General features: G+C 33.9%; 3 long non-coding RNA genes across 3 annotated transcripts; 2 read left to right on the top strand and 1 right to left on the bottom strand.

Moving 5' to 3' along the window:
* The first annotated feature begins 10,533 nt into the window (after window positions 1–10,533).
* LOC140751351 (uncharacterized) lies at window positions 10,534–16,470 on the top strand. The gene is made up of 4 exons (XR_012103302.1): window positions 10,534–10,684; window positions 12,782–12,919; window positions 15,069–16,026; window positions 16,129–16,470. It is a non-coding gene; the product is annotated as an uncharacterized LOC140751351 (long non-coding RNA).
* Window positions 16,471–19,482: 3,012 nt separating this feature from the next.
* LOC140751352 (uncharacterized) lies at window positions 19,483–20,629 on the bottom strand. Its single transcript, XR_012103303.1, has 2 exons — window positions 20,489–20,629; window positions 19,483–20,445 (listed from the first exon to the last, which is right to left on the bottom strand). It is a non-coding gene; the product is annotated as an uncharacterized LOC140751352 (long non-coding RNA).
* Window positions 20,630–20,982: 353 nt separating this feature from the next.
* On the top strand, window positions 20,983–22,592 carry LOC140751350 (uncharacterized). The gene is made up of 3 exons (XR_012103301.1): window positions 20,983–21,089; window positions 21,959–22,022; window positions 22,482–22,592. It is a non-coding gene; the product is annotated as an uncharacterized LOC140751350 (long non-coding RNA).
* The last annotated feature ends 3,861 nt before the right edge of the window (window positions 22,593–26,453 follow it).

Raw genomic sequence — 26,453 nt, 5'->3', positions numbered from 1 at the left:
AAATATAAAAACTCTGATTGTATCTGGGGTTGATTAAGAAACTCGGCCTCTCGATCGAGGGGTTCCAGGTTCAAATCCCAGGCTCCTCTGATTTTTCAACATTATGTGTGTATTAGGAATTAATTATCACTTGCTTAAATGGTAAAGGAAACCATCGTGAGGAAACCTGCATACCTGAGAGATTTATAAAAAAAAAATTCAAAGGTATGTGAAGTCTACCAATACGCACTTGTCCAGCGTGGTGGACTATGGCCTAATCCTTCTCATTCTGAGAGGAGACCCGTGTCCAGCAGTGGCAGGATAATGATGATACCAACATACAACCACCAACACGTGTTTCGCTCCAAAACGGAGCATCGTCATTCTAAGTTAACTCTACGATGGTTAATCGTCAAGTGACAATAGGAAATAATAGTGTACCAATATCGAGAATGCCTCGTGTTCCGCGTGGTTGCCGCGCCCGCGCCTAGTTGTATCTTACCTTAGTTCGGTTTAGTGTTAGTGGCTAATTTTTACGTGCATTTTTTTTTTACATTGTTGGCCCGCGGGCCGCGTGGGCGTTCCAACTTTAGTTTATATACTTATATGATTTTTTAGTGATTTTCATAAGCGCCATACTTAATTTTATTTTACAAAGATTAGTTCTGGAATATCTTTTTCAAAATACAAGAATAGTGTTGTTGCAAAATTGGGAGGTTCGGCTTTATTTATGCCGTCTTTTTAATAAGTTTTTCTTTCGTAACGCTAAAATATATGTTTCATATCAATATTCTTCACAATTGTAACGCAATGCGTCAGCTGTTCCATCATATTGTGTTTTCAAATTAATTATGTTGCATATTATATTCATGCCTAACGGTCACGTGGTTCACACGTGATCTCCGCTACTTTCACGAATTTAGCAAGAATCCTAGATATTTTGATATATAAGACCCGTTATAATAATTCCGTATGGATAGATAGATTATAAATATAGAGTTGGATCGTGTCGCGCGGGCCGGCTTTATATACTAACGTCAGTATTTATCGTTCTTCCCTACGGCTTGCCGTTTGGAGCTGGCGGGCGCGCCGCTGACTCACATCTCAAGCCCGCTCCACATTCTCGCGAGAATCACGCGAGAACGCGAGTAAAGCACGAGAGACGAGAATGTGGAGCCGATACGAATCGGGTTTTTCTCTCGTTCTCGCGCGATCCTCGCGAGAATGTGAAGCGGGTTTTATACTTATACACATAAACTTACTTTAATTGTTATTTCATTTTCTATCCACAGAAACCTACTAATAGACTGGCTAAGACTGTTTGTCTAGACACGTCAAATTTTAACACTGAAATATTTGAAAAGTTGTTAAATAGACAATGATTATTATTTTAACTGGAGAAACTTGGTGAGATATTGTCTAGCCCTACGTAAATATACGCTCATAATTTCATGTTTTATTTATCTTACGAAAATAACTTACAGTAAACAGATTTAGGATTTTATGGAAAAGTCATTTTTAATTTCAATATTTGTCACATCTTATTTTGTAGTAAAACAATACACTTTCATTAATGGTCATGTCTTATAAACAATTCTATTACTTTATCACAATTTTATCATGTATTTCATTATTTCACGGTAATAATGTTTTCTCCAACAGGAAATATATAATTTGTCTTATAAAGTCGTGTATGCGGTCGTGCCTATCGCTGGAAACTAGTTGCTATTGTACAGACCGCGTCAAACTACTAGTCTGAGCGTCAAACTACTACGCGTCAAACTAGTAGCTTTAAAGTTGTTGCGAGCAGGTGTAGTCATACAATTTGCTATGGCGACACGATTCATTTCTATATTCAGAGCGGACTAGCAGTTTTACGCGGACTGTACTATTACAAATTTTATTTTTATTTTTGATTTTATATTTAAACCGCTATGGGTGGTTGGGATTAATTTCTTTTTTATTATTATTATGTTAAAATCATCCCTACAGCTACAGGCAGCGAAACACATTCATAGATCTCGTCCTAAACATTCATTTATATTGTCTATGACTGGGATCAATAAAGATTGTAAGCCAAAAATGTTTTTTTTGTCTCTCATACATTATACACAAGGAGCCAGCGGTTTGGAACGAAACGCCACTGTTTTGGAATACAATCTTTATTGAATCGAGTTGATGATTTTTTTTCATTTTAAATTTCTTGTCAATCACGTGCATATAAATAAAGAATGTTTTGCTAATTGAAATATTGCAATGAATTCGAATTACAACGATAGCGTGTAATTTTGATAATTTTAAATTAAATTAGGTACATAGTCCATAGTAGTCGTATGGCTACCAAAGAAATTGATTCAGCTATTTCTATAGGAGTAAAAAAGACAACACTATTTTATTCCTTTCTTCTTTTGACATCATGGTAATTTGTATTTTAGTTCTACGTTTTTATTTGTATTGGTGTCTTGTACGTACACGTTGCAGTTGTGTGCGGCAGTTACGTACAGACACGCTCCAACACATACAAAACCGATGTTTACATGGAGTGTAACATCTCTATTCGAATTCGTGCAATTTTCAATTAAAACATATACAAGCTATTAAAATGATATTATTCTTAATCATATAGTTTTAAAATAAATAATTCGCCCGAATCAATTTTGTTTATATGTTTCGATCGTGTGGCTTTACAAATTACTTTACATGTTGATACAAAACTATGTTAGGTAACTTTTTTTATGTTTTCATTAATGTTTCTGTCTTAAATTCAGAATTTTTAAACTATCGCTATATTTTCTAGTTTCATTCATGTCATTAGCGTTGCAATGAATTGTAATGGTTGAGTGTATTCTGTTTTATATTCGCTTCATTAAGTTTTTTATTATTTTGTTTTCTCTTTTGTTTATTCTGCAATGTAGTTTGTGTCACAGCGCCGCACTGACCAGCGTTTCAAACTATCCTTCCGTGGTGACAGCCGTGCGAAAACTATACATTTCTATAAGTAACTTTTGGCGCCCACCGAGGGACTTTGGCGCCCAACGAGGGACTAATTCTTTTAAAATTTTTCATTTGTTTGCACAAATATTTTTTTTTACGATCCATAGTTGTTGATAGAAGTGTAAGTGCACAGTGCCCGCTGTCGCCCGGTGCCGCAAGCCACTCAGTACCAAAGCGTTGTATGTAACATAAACATTATTATTGTATGTATGGTCGCCCGCTGGGCGCGAGTCCGCCTCATGTGCTCAGTCGTTTTTATTTTATTAAATGCACTGCTATTTTATTTTTGTTTCGTTTTATTTTATGTTTCGCTTTCTAGCTAGTAGTACCTGATAGTAGTTTTAAATGATTAATATCATTATTACTTTTGATTTCGTAAAGTATCAGAGAATTTAAGGAATTCTGAAATTATATTACCTATGCACTATATAAAAATTAACACTAAAAAACAAAAACTCTTGTCCTCAAAATTCATACATCTTCAAAAAAATGAGATAACTGTAGCGTTTTGGAACATCCAATCATCCAACATCCCTCCCGCCACATTTATCACTAAAATTGTTCTATGATGCAGTAACGGGTGAAAGATAGGAATATAAATGTGTGTTGAATGTGTGAGTACTGAACCTATATTAAACTTGAAATATTGCTCAAACTAAAACATTGCATTGAAAATTACACTGATTTTCTGATAGGTATAAAAATTATTTTGATTGTTCATATTTCATTACTTACTTAAATTATTATTTTTTATACGGTTGGTTCGATTATGCATACGTAATTATATGCTCACGTAAGCGCCTCTACTTAAAAATTATCGTCACTATGTTTGGCAATGCAAGCACTAAACTGGAGAGTAAGTAATGCCACAATTTATTTTCATAGGCATTAAAGATAACGTTGTTCATAATCCTCAGCTTATACGTCTATGTAAGTTATACATCAATGAATTAATTAAATTTATTGATTTATTTTCAAGAACAGTGCCAAATTTAATTTGTTGTTTGAACGGCTTCCACAGCCAAGGTCGTCCTGATGACGTCACGATCGGTCGGTCGCCGCGAGATGTCGCTAGTAGTCGCAATTTAGATTTTTTACGAGTTCTAGACTAGAGTACACGTGCCATCGCTACATATCACTACTCTTCCCGTTGTCTAATACAAATTTATATACGTGTTGTAATTAATTCTAATTTGTGATAGATTTTAAACGTCCGCATCGGAGTACATGAATTCGAATAATTCGGCGTAAAAACGCATGCAGTACTTAAACCTGATAGTTTATTGATTTTCCCGGACCTTTCCGAAATGAAATGTTGCAAAGTATTAATAAGAATAAAGATATATATTTACGTTATAGGAAAGACTTGCTAACAGATAAATTAAATGCAATATTAACTTAAGAAGGCTAAAAATGTATACGATATGAAAAAATTGTGGCCGCGCGCATTCTGTTCATGAAGACTCGCCACAAATTTTTCTATCATCTACTCTATATTAGTGGTTATACATAGGAGGTTTACTCTGTATGCACGGGATCCGTAACTTTGTCCGAAACTTCGGGTGCTTTTTTCGGACATTAGTTTCGGTATAACAAAAACAATTTGTCAACGGACGTACAGAGTAGATCTGACCTATTCCTAAAAATATGTAATTTTTTAGGCATATTGCCAGCGTTGGTTTAGAGTTCTCGTTTATATTCAACTATACTCCCTCAGTGCCTATACGGTGTTTTGTAATTCCCACTTTGACTTATGTAGACGCTTAGGAATTACGTTGTAGATGTGAGTTATGGATGTTGTGGTAATGTGGCGTGAACTGTCAATTCTTAAAGTTTGAAATAACGCCTAGAGTTATTTACCTCGAGTGTGCAATTTGTCGCTTTAGGGCCGTCACAAACGGTGAAATTAAAGTAACTTACGCTATCACACACGATTAAGATAATGCAATGTATAAAGCCAGAACGTTATTCAGAATACTTGTGGCGCCATCTTGTGACTAGTTGGGGAAAGTTGCCGCAATAGTATTTTATCGTGTGTGACAACTTAAATTACGACGACATTTGCGTTCCGGTGAAGCTTGTAAAGTGTACATTAAAATTTGTAATGTATAGATGCTGTATATTTCCTTTTATACCCTGTTAGATTGCAGTCCGTTCGTCGATCAATTGTATTTACAACCGGGCTCTGCGTATAGACCTCACGTATTTTTATATGGACGCGCTTGCGAGATGTCGAAGAGTGTGGTCACCGCTTCCAGTCCACAGTAGCTTAGCCGTGTACATACGCGTATTGTACTTACTATTGTAATGTATACATAGTGATATAAAAGGTATTTTTGCATGACTTTAATATTGTAAATGTCCGATTGTGTGTAGCGTTGTGGCTTGCTTACAGTGTTTGTCTTGTGTATCGAATTAATATCGAAAACACATTGACTTGGGAACAAATAAACGATGGGCCTGCTACCAAAATCATAAGAAACGAATAAATATGAAGCTATGAAAGTAATCAATACATAAAGTAAATTTTTAGTAAATATTGTAATAGATGAAGATATAATTTTTGCCTAATCTGAAGTGACATTGCCTATGCTTGGTTCTTTACTCGGCCAAATTACTAACGCCACGCTATTGTAGCATTTATCACGTTTTCTAGCTCTTTTAATTCTTACGGTTTTGAGCAATCCATCGTTCATTAGTTTGTAAGTTAACGCCTGATGTTATTCGGAGTATAAAATGAGTTTCACTCATTTCAAGGTCAAAACCCGTCGCTCGCTCAAGCGACAAGCACTGTAAGCGAGGCGCAGTAAATGTTTGCGAATACGACGCGTCGCCGTCACTTCTCTATGCAATAATTTTTCTAAACGAGAGTTATTTAATATTGTATATGTAATGTTGCGTAGCTGGTAGTGTCGCGTCCCGAGAGGTGCCAGTAGGCGTAATGTCCCGTAGGAGCGGAGATTGGACTCAAAAGTCAAACGCTTTATTTTCCGAATCGCTATAGCAAATTAACATCTTTTATTCTTAAAAATTAAATAGAACTTAAAATTCTTCAAATCGAACAGGTTTTGGTAGTCGAATTTCAGGATTTACACGTTTTTGGATGCATTTTTCGACCGTAGCAGTCATTGATAGTATTCATCTTTGATAATAAGCACCGATTTTAAAAACTTTAGAATATGCATTAATTAAAATTTAAATGTACTTGTAATGTCGTGCTTAATGTTGAGTCCTCTCCAAAAAGAATGTGTTAGGGATGTACTGAGAGTGTTTTCCTTGATTCGAATAAATAAAAACGAATTTTAGACAACACATATGAGCAACTGAGTATTACAAGCAGTAAATTAAATATCTATTGCCTATATTTACAATTTCAAAATTTAATTTCTTTTATACGAGACAAATATTGGTTAATGCATTTTTGCATTTTTAAAGCAGTGATTAAATAGATATGCAGCCTATTTAAGAACTATTTAAGATAATTCGACACAGTTGATAGATGCTCTAAGGCTGCATAACACGGGCAAAATACAAACGGTACGACTTTCGAATGATTGTGAATCTGTCTCAAACATTATGAAATCCTTTAATTGGTGTTGGTAATACATATGACAATCATGTTGTTTCGATTGTATTTAGGCGATGGAGACTGATTCACTTGACACTAGATAAATAGTGTTCCAGGTTTAGATATTCAAGTTATATCATCATAGTCCATTTGCCTAGTCGACTAATTCATTAATTTCGGTTCAATAAAAACCTCGCAGTACATCAGTCGATGAATGATGAGATATTAGTAAATCAAGCTACCTCGCGTCAGCGTCAAACACCAAGATGAACTTATATTTAGTAGTTTCATAAGTTTTACAGAGCTTCGAATTACGTCTCGTTAAATTAATTTGAACGCACTTTGTCGTGTTTTAGGGGTCGATAAAGTTATCTTTAAGTTTCTTGTAGCTTGTAGGAAACGTTCTTATGAAAATCATACTTCTAACAATCGGTGACACGTGTGTTCTAAAGTTTCTAACCTGCAGAGGTCACCTTGATCAATTGGTTAAAGTTAGCCTAATTAAAATCTGTCAAATTGAGCAACTATCGTTCGACAAAATTCTAACTCGTATAGACCATGTTGACTGAGGTGACATCTGTCGGAGATAGATGTATTTAATACAAAATAGTGGTCATTGTGCGTTAAGCGTATGTTTACTTATCGTATTATCTTAATACTTAACGATAACTTTCTCGGCCCGCTGTTGGGTGTTGGATTGTAGTTTATATTTTAAATCACTAGTTGTCAGATTGTTGTGTGTAATATTTCAGTTGTAATCTGCTTCCGATCGGATGCGCCGGATTACTGGACGTGAAATATATCGAGAAGACTCCAACGGAGAAGTTGCGAAATATGATACTAATAACACTTGTGTTTTACAACCCTTGAGCTCTACAGTGTTTTATTATCATTATATAATCTTCTAGATGACAGAGTCCAGTGGTTCTTACAGGCTAGGCGACCGTCAGGCGAGGGGTCTAAATTTTGTGACGTGGCATGCGTAGTGCTATTATCAATTGCAACATGTGACGTCATAATAACACACGATAGACATGATTATTTAATAAAGTTGGGGAGGGAATGTCCAAAAACCGAAATACCTGACAAAAATACTGTGATGTTAATATGATACTCGCGTCGAACTAAAATACGCACATTCGGTTCAATTTTAAATTTTACTTATATTCTAAAAGAGATATAAACAACGTACATATAGCAATAATTATTCAAGTATTATCGATATTGTAGATATGATGTAGATAAAATTCGGGACCATTATGAACGCAAATTATAAAGTAAAAAATATTATTACATTACTTCCATAATTCGGCTCATCTGATCGGAATAAGAACCAGTTGTAGGAGCACTTCCATGAAGCGTAGGACCAAGCGTTTTGTACTTTACAAATGTATAGCAACCTTCTATTGGCCTTCAAATGTTTATGTACTTTTGATGTTTATACATTTATTGTATCTCATCTACTGGACGTAGACTGGCAACTTTATCGAAACTAAATATTTCTTAAATAGTCGAAACTATGTCGTTATTATTAGATAATAAACTATACAAAGCAGACATTTGGATTTGGAACCTCACTTCGGGCATTTATTACACATCTTAAAAAATAAAAATGCTTCTATGATGAACCATTCTTCTGTGAGTTGTAAATTTGTCTCCATCTTTATATAATAGTGTAACCATCTCGATGTAATTAAAGTATTACGAATTTACGTTACTTAAACTAAACTGAACGAGACAAGAAACCTCGCTTGTATGTGAATCAACAGATGAAATTAATATGAAAATGCTTATTCTATCCTGCACTTAGCACTATTTCGAGCTACGTTTGATGTTTACTCTAACTTTGATTAAACTAAAGCAAGGTACACTTCATTTCGCACTAAATGACAATGTAAACAAATTTTAATTTGTATATTTAGCTTTCCCATAATATAATTGTTGGTACATTGAATATGTTATGGGTATGACCAGTGTGACATGGAAATTAAACTGAGTTACTTACGATTGTTTGAACTTTTATAACTCACATTATTTATTATTAATGATAGTATGCTTCATTTAAATGGTCCTATTCGATGATATTGGCAAAATATTGTTTTATTTAATCAATCTAACGTCCCTTATGTACTTACGTACTTATGTATTGCTCCAGTACATACAATTTGCTCAACAAATATACCCAAAATATTTTCACATTTAATAAATTGTTTCCTTAAATTTCTGTTTTAATGAAATCCACAAAGCTGGCTACACTGAATTTGCAATATTTTACAATACTCGGAATAAGAGTGTCCTTGTTTTAGGTTTCCCAGCCGGACGATATGGTTTTAATATTTAGCAATAATGCTTTACGACGTAATATTGAGTGCGTCGCCGGCGCGAGGTTGTGCGACCCTCATGTGTGCAACACTACTGCAAATAAAGTAATTTTGAATAGCAACGATGCATTTTTATTTTTTCCATCTTATTCTAATATATATTTCATTCTTAAGGCGACATAAATTCGTGGTTCAACACCGGAGACACCATCCCCATAACTATTTAACTGGTTAACACTTTTTTTTTAATTTTTATTATATAGTGGGATTTTTTCGCTGGGCGAACACATTATCCCGTACAAACAGACTATTACTCATCCCATAACATTGTGTAATAGAAATAACTTTTAAAAGATTTTAAATAATCAACTTAATTTTTAACTTGTTAACACTGGTTTCATAGTGCGACAAATATGCTAATGTCAAAAATATACTAGTCTTCATAAGGTGAATGATGGCATCCATCTTTTTAATTACTCTTGCCTTGCAAGGCAAGTGTCATTAATATTTGATTCAAGACCAATTCCAGTTTTATCGTCATCAACGTTAATATTTAGTTAAATAAACTCATATATAGAAATAAATATATATAGAAATAAGTAAATAAAATAAGTAAATAACTTTAATACAAATTTCATGTGTTTTGTGCAATCTTGATTGTTTAAGTAGTATTAAAACTTTTGGAATATTAGATTGGACTTAAGGTAAGGTGGTAAAGGCGACATACTTATCCGAGTCATTCCAGCTTATCCCAGAGGTAACGGCACATTTGTGTGCGACCTCGGGTATGAAACTAATTTAATCTGGGGTTGATTACATATACATATATGTCCATGGATGATGGACGGCAGTAGCCACTTACCTGCATAGTTGTGCCTGTTACTATTATAAAAAATATTAAAAAGACTTATATGTTTTTACCTTTATAATATGTTCCGTTTCAGTACGTATTTACCTTTACTTTGATTTTGAAAATTAAGTTGCTAGCGTACCTACTAGGTTTTACCAAAAAATATGGAAATCAGAATAATCATTTTATGAGCAAAAATGATCATTATACACACTTAACTGTGTATAGTACAATAATATATTTTTGTAAAAAATACAATCGCAATAAAAATAAATAATCATTTGATATTTTTACATAATGCATAGCGTTCTGCATTAAATCTCGCCTAGGTATACATTTAAATATATATTTTCTTCACCTTAATATTCTGTAGATCGAGTATATTTTTTTAAATCGATAAAGATATAAAATAATTAAATATTGTGTTAGTAATTTAATATCTTATTTATTTAAATATATTTGTAAACGATAGTTGGTAAATATAATAGGAACTTGCAACACCATATTTAGTAAATCCATAGACAATAAAACTTTGAGAATCGTTACAATGTATGAAATCGATTCGACTACAATTTGATATTTTTTTCCATAGAGAATCGATTTTTCACAAATATTTTTTGATACGATTGAAAAGTCCTAAAACCAAAGTAAGAAGTTTTAACACTTATTCAGTTGAGCTATTTTTTGTATGTATTGAAATAAAAAAATGACAGCTGAATTCTGTTATTCGAGATTCATTAATTTATTGCTTAATATCGAATAAAATAATCGATTCTTCTTTTAATTGATTTTGGACCGCTGTCAGCATCTCGCAAATTCTGGCACATGTCTAAATCCTAAATCAAAATCTCATTTCCGGCTCCGGTGGCGTTCGGCATGGTCGTAGTTGTGTTTCATAAGTTTGTTAACATGGTGTAGTATTTTTCTGCTCAAAGTACCTCTCCGATTCTGCTACGACCATCCAAAACAACGGTAAGTCCAATCATTTATTCTTTTTTTGCGTTCTAATGTACCTTACCTTTATGTACGTACCTTTATGATCTTGAAGGTCGAGATTTTACTATTTAAATAATTGTACAAGTTAAAGAATTCGTAACATTTTATTGCTAAATGCGTACAGTAGGGAAGTTAAACTGATTTATTAGTATTTATAACAGTATGTAAGGTAACCCATTTATAGATTTGTGATAAATTCGAGAACATCGACGCCGGCGAGTCCGCCATATTTATTTTTTGTTTTGTGTTTGAATACTACATGTTGCCAAGGTTCTAAAAGCCTCGTGTGCACTAAATGGTACAATTTTGTCCTTAGAAATACCTTGAGTAGGCCTCCGATAGTATTTGTTTACAGATTTTATTGTTTGAGTTACAAACCTGTATTGTGCGTCTCGTGGTATTTATGTTTCCATATGGTTTCCATGTGGTATTTTGGGGGGATTACGGTTCTTACGGCGCCAAGATTTGAATGCGGATCCGTATAGATTTCGATGAGACAAGACGAAAAGTAAGAATAAATTTTTTTGATATCTCGCTTAGTTTTCGAGATATCAATACTCAAAAATTATTCGAAAATTTAGATTTTTTGCGTTTTAAAAGTGAAATTGCCGAGGAACGGCGCGGTGGAAACGGGTGCGACTGGTATCTCCGGATAGGGGAGGACGTGCAGAATACGGTAGAAGAAAAATGAAGAGAATTCGTTAAGAAACGGCGGAGGAAAATGAGAAAAACCAAAAATTGATTTTTGAAAATTATATTTAAAAATTTAGAAAACGGAGAGAAACGGAAGTAGTCTGTGCGAAAAGGTATCGTTCAGACGAGTACGATGGTATAAAATAATTAGAAATCGGGCAAGGGATAACGAAGTTAGAGGTGATTGAAATTTGAGTTGGTATTGGTTAGGTTAGGTTAGGTTTGGTTTAGGTTAGGTTAGGTTAGGTTAGGTTTTTTTTTATTATTATTTTTATTATCATAATAATAGTGATAATCATAATAAAGGATAAAATATATCTTCAAAAAATTTTTTCAATAAAATCCCAACATTTTTAATAATGTATTTATTAAAGGTTAGGTTTAGGTTAGGTTAGGTTAGGTTAGGTTTTTTTTTATTATTATTTTTATTATCATAATAATAGTGATAATCATAATAAAGGATAAAATATATCTTCAAAAAAATTTTTCAATAAAATTCCAACATTTTTAATAATGTATTTATTAATATCTTGAAAACTAAGCAAGATATCGAAAAAAATTATTCTTTGTTTTCGTTTTCTTTTCCAAAAATCTATCGAAATACATCATTAAAAGAATATATTTTTTTTTATTTTTCGATTTTTAAATATCGATATCTCGAAAACTAAGCGAGATATCAAAAAAAATTATTCTTACTTTTCGTCTTGTCTCGTCGAGATCTATAAGGATCCGCATTCAAATTTTGGCGCCGTAAGAATCGTAATCGTGCCGGTATTTTTCACAAATACTCGTGTTAAAAAAGTTATCTTTGATTTTACTAAATCCAAACATAACGTATAATTGTGCCGGTGAATTACCTGTATTTAATAATTGCTGCTTACAATTATTTCATATTTCTATTTCTATACTAATATTATAAAGAGGAAAACTTTGTTTGTTTGTAATGAATAGGCTCAAAAACTACTGGACCGATATTAAAAACTCACCATTCGAAAGCTAAATTATTCACGAGTAACATAGGCTATATTTTATGTGAAATAAATTTGATAAATAGATTTTGAGGTGGTATAAAGTTTGCTGGGTCAGCTAGTTAACTCATATATTTAGAATTTCTATTCTCAATACGCGAGTTTGAACACAACTGATGCGAATTTATGAGAAATTGTTGGGACGTTTCCTATAAGCGTAACCAAATCACATTCTTCAAACCAAAATATTATCACAACACAAATAAGGCGAAAATAAGTGCAACATTGTTGCCTCCGAAGAGCCCATTAAACTATGTAGAATTCTCCCCTTTTTTATGCAGAATTACACTGTCCCAATGTCGAAAATTAACTTGTTACAATTACTTTTATTAATATGTCTCAATTTTCATAGGAAGCTGCACCTCCGAGCCATCACACAATGAGATATATTACACGGCAGAGTGCTGCGGCCAGCATCTACGTACATCCGGATGATACCTGATTACAATGTTTGCTTCTGCTTAGTAGCGAACAATGTGAATATGACCAGGTATGTGCCGTCTCAATATAAGCTCTAAACTTTGAATCTGCACCTGAAAACAGGTAACATCTGGAAGCATGTACTCTGCTGCCCTCCAACTGGGTATGTATAGTATTTAGTTTTTACCAGATTGGCTAGAAATAACATTTTGGTACCAATATCATGTCTATTTCTATTTATATAGCAGTTAATTTTAGATCAAATGAGACTAATTTGTTTGCAATTAGTCCTTTATTGTACAAACTAAATGTAGTTGGTTATATACTACCCGTGTGTGAACTTTAGACCTGTGTGAAATACAACACCTCCCCATAGTTCACTTTACAATTCAATCTGTAAGAAGAAAACTTTTTCTGGAACCAATTTAATACTTATTATTCCTGGTCAAATAACTCAAATGTCAAGACCATTCTTTTCTATGTTAACTTATACAATTGTACCAGCCAGTGACTACATAAATTAGAACTTATGACCATAAAAATAACACAAAATAATTAATTAAAATAATACTATAATATGATAGTAAATATATTTGAATAGATTTCTAACAAATCTGTGTACAGAATCAACCTTTTAATATAGAGTTATAGTCTTGTAAACAAACTCTTAGTCTATTGATCATCAGCTGGCAATCGGGTTTTCCTTAAAAAAATCAAAAATTCTGTTGTGTTGTCATGACACCTACGTCTCAAGTTCTATCACGAGTTGTAATTATATTTCTTGTCTAAAGATTACCCCATAAACTGTCTCCTTGCTTCGTTTGATGCTTTATGCATGCTCCGTAGTATGTGCCTAAGCAGACATATTTATGACGCTTTTTTCACTTAAATTACATTTAGCTAGGATTTTTTCTAACTGGTTACAATTTACCTAACTAACTACTAGTATCGTTTATGTAGTTTTAAAGTTATCTATGAAATTGGAATTGGATATATCAATATTGCAGTATGATTCTTTATATTTCATAGTTTGAAAAATGTATTATCACTGAACAAAGAGGTCGGATAAAATCCTTGCAATATGTTATAGCCATATTGTTGAAATGAAATAAATGTTTAGACTTTGACTAAGGAATGTTGTTCTTAACAGAAATAATCTGCGCTTAACTTATGTGTAATTCTTGTGTTGAATATTTAAAATGATTACATGTATTCTTAAAAATAATAAAAGATGAAATTATATTCTTTCATATTGTAAGCTTTTCATCTTAGTTCATTGCAATTAACATTATTTAAAACTCCGATTACTATTTTGGTTTAGCTATTTAAGCATTGGTTATTGGTAACTTGGTCTGTGAGGCCTCTACTCGGCAAGCTTTATTTTGTAGAATTGTCCAAAATAGATTAATATTTTGACATTAAAAACTAAAGCCAGTGTGTATTCCCATCGTAGTCTTTAATTCTTCAGTATCCATGAAGATTTTTTTTTACATTTAAAAAAATTGCTTATTAGTCAGAACAAAATGCAATCTCATAGGTGACTAAAACTATATAAGCGATACTAGGACAAACTGATTATCTAATGGACACACATACTACTTGTATGCACAAGTAAATAAGCATGTGAGTGCTCTTGTACGCACGCAAGAAGGTATACTTCTTTGGTGTATTAAGTAATACTAAAAGTATGTGAATCATTGCATAGCCGCACAAGAAGCAAAACTATTATAAAATCAATAAATATTACTAATAATTAGAAAAAAAGAAGAAAGAAAGAAAGATTTGTAAAAAATACTACAACATTATGTGACATAAATAATAATAAACATAACTTTAAAATCAAAACATTGCTGCAGTAAAATTTAACAAAAGGGTCCACACTCAGCCTCACCGCAGCGAACTACAGCCACTGATATTCAGTGTGTTCAGTTAGTCAATATCATCATATTATATCATACATATAAAATAAAATTACTTTGTACTTTGCAAAACTTGCAAAATTTACTCGCCGACTTAAGGTGTCGATTTTAAATGTCAGTGTTGTAAAGTGTTGCAAAGCACTCATCATTTTTCCCAAATACACCAAAAGAAGTATAACTTCCAAGGGCCTATTTTACTTGTATATCTTGTAGAAATAAAGCAGTATGATGCATTTATTGTTTATTAGAAAAATGTATCAGAAAGTATACCACATTTCTAGCTAGTGCTTTCTTTTTTAGATGTGGGCCTATCATTCTTCATGTCAAGAAAATATAATTCACAAAGTAACTCCACTACCATTTACTATTCACATTTAAATATATGTATATAAAAAATATACTGAAGGCTGCACGTCTGCTCATTTCCACTGCACAAATCGCCATACAGCTTTGCAATTTTCAAAAATTTTGTGAAATTAAGTCTCATTCATAAAACGTGGCAGCGTTATCTGTGAACCTGCGTTTAGAAAAATACTATTTTATATCTAAGTGTTGTGGTTGTGTGCACAAAAATTGGTGTTTACTATTTTCAGTATAGCAAATTCTTGTGAAAGTAAAATTACAATATACTTGAAGTAATTTTATTATGTCATCATCATCTTTATCATCAACCCATTACTGTCTCACTACTGGGCACAGGTCTCCTTTCATAATTCAAGGATAAGGTCATAGTCCACAGCGCTGGCCGATTGCGTATTGGTAGACTTCACATACCTTGAAAACTTTTTTTTATTAAGAGTCCTCAGGATTTCTTCATAATGTTTTTTTTCACCGTTTAAGCAAGTGATAATTAATATCTAATACTCACGTAACTTTCAAAGTTCAGTGGTGGGTGCCTGGGATTTGAACCTCGGACCTCTCGATTAAGAGGCCGAGTTTCTTAACCACTAGGTTATAACTGCTAATTTTATTATGTAAGTCACTTTATTTCCAAATCCTTAGTCAAGCCATTTGTAAATGTCACCCGAATTTTGATGTCACCCAACCTTGTCACAGCCAGTCATACTTGTTAGTTACCAAATGAGCTACTTGTCAAATTAGGCAATATAATGATACAATGTGACCCGTTTGTACAAATTATATAACCCCCTCCCAGGTGGGGTGATCATTGATAGTATTTGCTAAGACCCAACTCAAGTTTACACAAAGTAATTCAGAAATATGGTTTAGGTATTTTTTACCAACAGATAGTTTTAATGTAGTAGTAGAATACTCAAAAGAGAAACAAATATCAATGTGAAAAATTCTTATTTGTTTCTCATTGAATATGTGTATAAATACGACGACCCGCGTGGCGGAGCGGCCACCATACCGGTCTGACGCGCAAAGGGTCCCGGGTTCGATCCCTGGCCAGACAGATGTCTAAATGATGAATTTAGATTTCTGTTTCTGGGTCTGGGTGTTTTAGTATTTGTCTCTGTGTGTCCATAGCACCCACGATACAGGGAATCCTAGTGTGGGGCTGTGAATGTAGAAAGCGTTCTTTTTTTTTTTTTATAAAAACCTAAGACCACACCCCGTCCTTGTGACCAAGTCTGGTATTTTTAAAGATCCTTTGCACCCTTGACAAGGATGCAAAAGTTCTACACAGACTCTCAAAACGTTTCCGCGGCACTGTACCCCTCAGTCTTCACACATTCATACTACTGTTTTGTAGTATCCTCGTGTGATTCATCCCCCCAGTGCCCCACTTTAGTGTAACTGACAGGCTGACATCTATAAGGGTGCCTCACAGGAGGTGCACTACAATTAGTTGCAATCCCTATGTAACAGATGTGGATGGCCTGGACTCTGGCCGGGTCGACTATCCCTCCCTCTAGCGAGGACGGTCTAGCCAACCATGACCAAAATTAGTCCTCCCTTCCAGCCCATAATCTTTACTGAACTTTATGCTCTCCACCAACCTGGTAAGCTAGAAAAGCCACAATTTGAAGAAAGAATATGACCTCTCCCATATTTTGCAATTTTACAACCTACTAATGATAAAATTCAAATTATTTTTCCATTATAGTATATAAAATATATTAAAAAAAAGTTACACTATAAAACTGTAACATTTTTGGAAACTGACAAAAAATATAATGGAGAGTGAATAACACAATTTAAATCTAAAGATTGTGTTATAAATATGTATTTAAGAATTTTTGTAATTAATTTAAATATTGTTCTAGAACTTATTTTCACTTGTGACATTACTTACAAACGACTAATACTAACTAAGGTTGACTGCTTCCTTCATCATCATCATCATCATCATCATCATCATCATCATCATCATCATTATAAACCCATTACTGTCCCACTGCTGGGCACCGGTCTCCTCTCATAATGAGAAGGATTAGGCCAGTCTACCGCGCTGACCAAGTGCGTATTGGTAGACTTCACATACCTTTGAAAACTTTTTTTTAACTGCTTCCCTCACCTTGTAATGTAATCTCTCACTTTGAACACATCTCCACCTAACATTCACAAGTTTAAAATGAACACTTTCTATACTTTCATGAGAAATAGAACAATATCAAATCAATTATTTTAACACAACTTTTTGAAGCCACAACCATGACACAGCTTTTGCTAGAAATATGCTATAAATATATCATATGCATGCTCTTCTATATTTACGCTTAGTTATTCGTAAGCTGCTTTCGCTAAAAAAATAGTAACTTTTCTGAATTCAGAATCGTAGATCACGTTGAGATGAGGCGTCTTATTGTATGATGCTTGATTTTTCAAAGTTTTGAATTTTGTGAAAAGAAGTCATCAACATCAAATGAAGGGGCAGTGTTTTGTGAAATATACATTGGGAATCATATAGCCTTTCTTTTCTATTAACGCTTTGCAACCATAGCCATTTAAAATATATTTAATATTGCATCATAGGAATTACAATTACTGCAAGTTCAAATACCATGTACTCCAGATAAATGCATTTCAATCAGGCCTATGGTATACAATTCTCTCTCAATCAGATGTTGGTTGACTACTTTCATCTAACGGTATTGTAATTAAATGAGTAATTTTTGCATTTAATAATTTGCACTTTTTTAAGTGATTTTGTACAAGTTAAACTATATTACAAGATTGTAATTCTAAAGATGTAATATTTTAAAGTACTTAGATGAGTCTTATTTGTTACAATTATTTTAGTATATTAGACTTGCACGTTAATTTCATTAATTTGTGCGTAGAGTTCTATGTGTGTGTGTGATACACATTGGGTAAAATTTTAGGTTCCCTAGACTAAAATTGTCACTACTCAGGATGTTAATCTAGCCATTAATTCATACGAGACTTTGTATTAACTCGCCAATTTCTTATCAGAGTGGATGACACACACTCATCCCCCTTACGAGCCGGAGGCCTCCAGGGCTCCTCTCTGCCGCCTCTTCTATACACGCTTTACACAAGTGATGTCCCACGACATCAACGTGGAATTAGCCCTGTTTGCGGATAACACCGCCATCTACTATCCATCCAACCCTCAGTAGTCACCTCGAAAGTCTACCGCCCTAGGCGAATGGTTTAAGAAATTGAGAATTGAGGTTAATCCTAAAAAATGTCAAGCTGTGACCTTTGCCAGAATGGCTTACTATCTCTAGCAAAAAAGACTGCTCCCGTAGAACCAAATATACTTATACAGGTATCACTGTTCGGAAAATCCATTCCATGGGCTAAATTCGCCAAATACCTAGATATCCCGTAAAACGCATAGACGATAGCAAACACTTTATAATCGATTCTTGGCCACGGGCTATCCCTGGTACATGCGTAATGTAGACCTCCATAGAGTCATTGAGCTTCCTACCATCGCTCAATACGCAGCAGACAAACATGCAGTTCACATGATGATAAGTGGCTACTGCTTCCCAACGACATCTGCGTTCAAACCCCAGTTAAGATTCGGTTCCTAACTGAGGTCGACCACAAATGCGCCTCTATCCGTAGTCCTGAGAGGACTACTAAGCTGGAACGCCTCGAAAAAGTATGTCTCCCTTACCCCAGACCCTTCAAGCCAGAACACAGCAGCGCTTAATACTGCTGTTATTTGGCAGAAATAGGTGTGGCGGTGGTTCCGCCGGAGACGAACCACAGAGGGTTCTATGGTAGAACTTCTACCACCTTCAAGCGTTCACTCAGAAATAACTCCTCCATATCATTGTTTTCTACTCTCGTAGGTAGTAGTATGTAGTAGGCTAAAACTAAAGCTAGTAAAGCGACACCACAACCAATTATAATATTGCTACCTGTGACTAACAATGTTATGTAGAAATTCGTGTGGGATGCCTGCCTATATGCAATATTGTAGTGTTTAGTATGGCAAATATACTCATATGAGACATTATGCTTCTCATCAGTAACAACACACATCTGACATTAACTTCAGTTGGAACTCCAGACTTAGTAAGAACATATTTTAATATTGTGGTAATCCATTGCACCAGTTGAGGCACCAAGTAGTACTGATTCCGTCCTATTAACTCTATGAACCCCCAAATAAATATTAGGAAACATCATTTCCCCTATTTACCTATATAGATTTTCATTATAAAATATACTTCATAATAAAGGAACTAAACGCACAAATTTACGAAATTATATTTGTATTGAAAATAAATGGCTATGTACTCTACTAACACATCCTTTTCTATGTAAACATCTTTGCGCTATATGCTTGAGCCTCAAGACCTTAGAGGGAACATTACAAGACCAAACAGATAAAATTATCACATGGGAGTGTAATGTTTCCTCAAAATCATTAAGTACTAACAATTTTTTACATATGATAACTGTGTTCATACCATTGCCTCTGTGCTCTCTTGTTTCTAAACAAAACGCGTCAATATCACGTCTAACAATTTGTGAAGCATCATCGCCGTTACCATTCACGCTTTCTTAACAAGATCAAGAAATTGTTACATCTGTTGAAGAGTGAAGGTGGACTTTAAATGCTGTCAACGTGTACCATCGAAAAGATCTCGGAAGATTTTACGAGCTGCGAGAAACTGGTATTGTGTGAAGCCAAAAGATGTTTTCTTCTGAGAAGAACTTCGGACGACCATCCACTGCTCATTTCAAACCAAATGCAAAAGGTCTATAAAACTGCTCTTTTCAGAGCAAACTGCAATGATACGTCGAAAAACTGCTCTTCTCAGAGCAAATGTCAACAAAACGTCAGCACAACCGCTCTTTTCAGAGCGAGCTTCAACAAAACGTCAGTGAAACTGCTCTTTTCAGAGCAAACTCCAACAAAAAACGTCAACACAACTGCTCTTTTCAGAGCAACTTACAACAAAACGTCAAAAAACTGCTCTTTTCAGAGCAAACTTCAGCAAAAAACTTCTCTTTAGCTCTCTAGAGAGAAGTTTTTTCCTGAAGTTGTGTTTCTTGTTTCTAAACTTCCTGTTTCTAAACATGTTTCTAACTGATGTTGAAAGAAGACTATCACGCGCATGACGAGATATTGTTGTACTGTCGAAAAGAGAAGAATCATTCAGCTTTGAAGTTATTGTCGTGCATGGAAGAATATCAAAATGCTCTTTTCAGAGCAAACTTCAACAAACCACGTCACCCCAACTGCTCTTTTCAGAGCAAACTATAACAAACAACGTCAAAAAAACTGCTCTTTTCAGAGCAAACTGTAACAAAACAACGTCAAAAACCTGCTCTTTTCAGAGCAAAACACATCAATACAACTTCTCTCTACAGATTGCTCTTTACAGATGCAATCTCTAGAGAGAATTTGTGCTTCTTGTTTCTAAACACTATGTTTCTAAACTTCCTGTTTCTAACTGATGTTGAAAGAAGACTCACGCGCAAGACGAGATATTGTTGTACTGTTGAAAAGAGAAGAATCATTCAGTTTTGAAGATATCGTCGAGCATCGAAGAATACCAAATTGCTATTTTCAGAGCAAATATGCAAGAAACGTCAACACTACCACGGAAATATTGAAGATTATCTGGTGAACACGAGATGAAAACAACTGATCAGCATTGAAGTTGAGGTCAAATTTTTCAAATACACGAAGATGGTTCAGCGTTGAAGACAAAACTGCTCTTTTCAGAGCAAACTATAACAAAAAACGTCAACACAACTGCTCTTCACGGAGCAGATGTTTAGTGTTCTTGGACTAATACATTGTTTATTGTGACAGGTGTTGCAGTTGGATGGATGGGGGCAGGGTGTGCGCTGCGGTGGCCACTGAAGCATGATGCCATACAGTTCTTTCAGTCAAGTTGGTGTGATAAGACACAATTAAAGGTGAAGTCTTTGAAACTTTTTAAAAGTAGGCTTAATACCGATATTTTTAACACACATTAGCTTGGGTTGCATCTATGTATATATGTAATGGATTATTTGAACTCTATTTTTACCCACTTTGAAAGGCCCAATTAATTTAAAATTTTGAACAATTATCAAGAATTGATGACAATACATGATTTAAATTATTTTATCTCATTCGCTTCATCAGGATCCTCAGGAATCAGGATTAACGATTTTCCTTGTGCGATTTTAGCGTGGTTTTTGTTTGTAACTATAATATTATTATAGTGATTTTCCACTCCATGCCAACAATCCTCAACAGCATAGTAGCTTATTTAGGATTAATCTGGGGTTGATTATAGATGTTCATGCCCAGTTTTCATTTACCATCAGGAAGACTGCATGTTCATTTCTACCTCTATTATATAAAATACCATTTATGTCGGAAGAATTCTTAAGTGACAGTATTCCATATAATTATATTACAATATTTAGTTCCATAGTTGGTTTGAATATTTTGAAGTTGTTCCGCTTACTATAAAGGACCAGACCAAGCTTTTGTATAAATCAGATGTCTGATTTTTCAGTACATTTATAAATTAACTTAACTATTATGAAGAGACCTATAAACTTAAGATTTCCCTATAATATTTTCACTCCCCAATATGTATGTCAATTGCAATAATATCTGTTTTTGATATTTTTAAGAAAATATTTTTGTAAAATGTGTCATCAATGATTTAAATAAACCAATTGTTCCTACTGAATGTCATTGTGGACTTAGTATACGCTATGAGATACACTGAGCCGTACACTTAAAATTGGTACCGATGTGGACAATGTCTCATTTGTTTGTCTCTTTGCAGGACAGTGGTGAGCATGTCTATGAAGATATTAGTTCCCTGCTTGTCATCCTCTAGTTGAGTTCAAGTAAGTTTAGAATATAGTAGAAGTAAGATTGAAAAGGTAGTAGAATCCTTTGTGTTTCGACTCCGGCGACACCACCGCCACACCTATCTCTGCCTCATAACAGTAGTGTTAAGCGCTGCTGTGTTCTGGTTTGAAGGGAGACATACTTTTTCGAGAGGTTTCCGCTTAGTCCTCAGGGGTAGCGACGCATCTGTGGCTGACATCTAATCCTACCTGGGGTTGATTACAGATGTCTATGGGCGGCAGTAGCCACTTACCATCTGGTGGACTGCATGCTCGCCTCGGTGGGGAATCTTGTATTGTAATAAAAATATGTTTTTGGTCATCAATGATTTAAATAAACCAATTGTTCCTACTGAATTTTACATTGTGGACATAGTATACGCTATGAGATATATCCAATTTTGTTTCAAATAGTTGGTGATGTTGGCATTGTCTGATTTGTTTATGTATTTACAGGAATGCAGTGGTGAGCAGCGATGACCAACGTGTGGGAGATATCACTTCACTTCTTTGTTAGACATACAATATGGCAGAATGTTGTAAGTCGTGAGTTTTAAAAAATTAAGTCTACTTTCTACATTACTCTTATGTGAAGGTGGGAGACTATATGGTTTAATTGGCCAAGTATCTTAAAAGTAGTAGCGCATCTGTGGTCGACCTTAGGTAGGAATATCTAATCCTATCTGAGGTTGATTACAGATGTACATGGGCGGCAGTAACCATTTACCATCAGGTCGATTGCATGCTCGTCTGCTATTCCTATGGAATGGTAATTTCTAGCAAGCAAGTCTGCATTTTGCTGGAAAGATGTGCATGCCAGCTTACATGCTTGGCAAAAAAAAGCCAAGTGAAAGTTTGACTCGCACACAGAGGGTTCAGTACCACCAAAATGTTCAGTTTTTTTGTATATTTTATAGCAGCCATTGAACATGAAATTTTGTGACGCTCCACATGAATTAATATTGTTACATATTTAAGTCTCCAGGCAACACAATTTTTTGATTGTCAATGTGTAAAAATGGATATAATTAAATAAAATATTATACATTTCCTTAATATTTTTATTTGTTACAATTATTGGTACGTCAATGATTAAAATAAACCAATTGTTCCTACCGAGTTGTTGTGTGGACATAGTATACGCTATGAGATTACTGAACGATACTGTAGCATGTATTATGGAGAATAGGAGATATAAATGTTATTTTTTCTTTCAGAGCCACCTGCATCATGGGTCATTAACTGGAGATTGGGCGGAGGTGGCGTCGATTCAAGACTACAATCTCATAGATTAAAGTTAATATATGATTTAAGTAAGGTTTTGTAAACTTTATGGATTGTTCTCGAAAAAGTATCATCACCTTTCAATATGTATGTTATTTGCAATAATATCCGTTTTTATTTTTTTCTAAAAAACAAATTAGTTTTATAACAAGTTATGTGAAGGATACGTTTATTGATTCAATAATGAGCAATTTATCAAATTTAGTTGTAAAAATATCAGGTTCACTAATAATCTAATAATTACCAATAAGATTTGAACCGAAAAAAATCTATAATAATACTTTGTGTGCATGAATATTACTTTTCCTATTTAACTAAGCAGTAACAACCTTTTACGAGATATTCTTTTCATAGTTTGCTAGCTGTTTACTTAAAAAAAATAACTTATGTATTCTTAATAACAAAGCCGTTTGGCAGATGTTGTGTGATACTTTTTTGAGAAATACCCATAGATGTATGAAAAAAAAAATGTCTTATTGTAATAATTTATAATACTCTATGTATTATTTGTATAAAATGTGTGGTAGGTAAAGCTATATACTATGCCTGTTATGATGTATGTTTGGTGTATGTAGGGAGTATGAATGAAGGCGCGCGCCGAAGTGTGTGTACACTGTACACATTGCAATCAGTGTTCTAGCAAAGCTTGTGGTACCTCTGACCCCAATTATTATAATAGACAAATATTTTCAATCCAACAATTTGGTGCTTTTTTTTTGTGAATATTTCAACTTTAAATCCGTCCCCAGTAAAGTTTACAGAATGTCACCTCAAATGTCATTTTTTACGGCCTCTGCAACATATGAATAAGATATGCATTTTCTTCAAAATTAGCGTCTTCCTTTACAGAGTCGTATATCATTGTGAATTCCTAGAATGTGACAAACTATACTATCTGCTGATGGAATAATATAGGTCCTTTCTTCGAAATGAACTCGTTCGATTCCCTGCTAGGGAAAATATATTAAAAAAAACGAATGCTGCAGTAGTCTTCGTAACAACTCCTTTCAGCGGTTTTCGCTAATCCTTATAGATTCTGATTTGGCCCTGAAGGCACATTTGAAACATTCACCTGTATATATAGACATGGCGTTCTAAGTATTCTAAATTATCCATCTGTCTTTCATCTTCCAATGTAGTTTCATCGTAAACTTCGATGAAGCTCTAAATCAGTTTCCCAACCTATCTTTTTTTGAGTCTCCCCAAACTACAAATAATATTTTCATGGCCCCCTTTACTTCTTTTCAATACAAAAAAAAAATTTTCAAAGACGTTTATTTTAATTATAATAAATAAACTTATTAGGTCGCTATCGATAGCAAGACAATTTCGTTATTTAGTTTTGATGAAAACTGTTTATTTTTTTTTGCTGAAACGCAAAGGCTTATTCTATGTTTGTAACCACATTTAACATTTTCTACTACCGTAATCGAATACAAGTTAGTATGAGTCAAATCCTGTCTATGTAGTTTGGGAGTTCTCATATTACATTGCTACGATACTGACTGCAATGTGTACTTATTGGTTGTGAGATGTCTGTATGGACGCAATATGCTGATTGATAAAATGTAATCTTTGTAGACTTGTCTTCGTTTCCTTATAATAAGGATGTGATAAACATTTGTAACATTTTATTGATGTATTCTTGTGTGATTTGTAATAAATTTGAAAAGATGTGTTGTTGTGGAGTTTCTTTCGCCGCTTCTTCTCCATAACTATTACACCTTGTGAAGCGGTGGTAATGTTTTGAATAAATAGCTACTAACACCTGTTTTATGATTATTTGTTTAACCCTCGTAATGACTTGTTATCTAAGGATAGTAGCTGTTGTGTGGCCGCTAAAAGAATGCAATCCTGAGACGGCGACTATCCGGCTGAACTATGTAGCTTTCTAATGGCGTAAAATATATGAAACATGTTATTTGCTGTACAAACTATCAGAAACTGTCATAATATATATTTGGAGCTAAATTTAATCATAAGTAAAATACAAATTTAATGAGATAAGTACATACTAAATTTATTTTTTAAATTCATATTAGCTGTTGGAAGGTTACGTCAATTGATGTTTTTTGTAGCAGTTTCGATGCCAGGTATATAATATCGACATCTGTATATATCCAGGTATATAACGAAAACTAATTATACGATAGAGTAATAAGTAGGTATGTTATTTGTCTACACTTATAAAGAGGGCAACTTTGTTTTTTTGTTTGATTGTAATGAATAGGCTCAAAAACTACTGCACCGATTTTAAAAATTCTTTCACCATTCGAAAGCTACGTTATCCACGAGTAACATAGGCTATATTTTATATGAAATATATATGATAAATAGATTTTTAGGCGGTATAAAGTTTGCTGGGTCAGCTAGTTTGTAATATTTTAAAGATAGTATAAATAAATCATATTAGAAGTGACTAGAACAAAAAATATTATCAGAATTGATATTTACATACATATTATATTTATTAAATATTTCTGAAGTATATTAATCATATTTTATATTCACTAGTAAAAATGGATACACACAAATTTTACTATACCTATCTAGTCACGTACTCTTCTATCTCTATATCTCTTCTATGGTCGATAGAAGAGAAAACACTTCACAAATCTTCGACAGCCTTCAGGAATAGGGCAAACTAACAATTATTAGTTTTATATTCATACTAGTGGGCTCTGGTGCAGATCTTGGTATAAAAATATTCTAGAAAAGCCATTTAAAGTGAACGTAATATTCTTAGTGGCGACTTCCCGCTACTCACCAAAAGATGGCGCCACGAGTTTCTGCAACTGTCCTGGTTACAGCCTATAAGATCTTATAGAATAGAACATTGTTTTGTTATCTCTTCGATATTCTGAGATCCGGTAGTTGTAGTCACTTAATTAGGATTAAGTATAAGAACATTTACATTAGTATTTTTTTATTCAAATTCAAATTTCATTTGTTCAAAATTGTTTCATATAGAATTAATTTCAAACATCATCAAACTACAACTGCTTTAGAAAGTGGTTCGTTATGGTCTAAGAACCGGGTATAAGAAGACCTGAAGGCTCGAAGAACCGAGCTGGTCAATGAATGTAAAGTATTTTAAGTCGAATTAAATATGTCGATAATTATATTGCAAATAGGTTGTCTAAA

This window comes from Epargyreus clarus, unplaced genomic scaffold (assembly GCF_041222505.1).
Source record: "Epargyreus clarus isolate Ecla_fem2 unplaced genomic scaffold, WU_Ecla_fem_2.2 ptg000022l, whole genome shotgun sequence".
NCBI classification, from domain to species: Eukaryota; Metazoa; Arthropoda; class Insecta; order Lepidoptera; family Hesperiidae; genus Epargyreus; species Epargyreus clarus.
The sequence above is the reverse complement of the archived record's forward strand: the minus strand, read 5'-3'. Positions and strand labels throughout refer to the sequence as shown.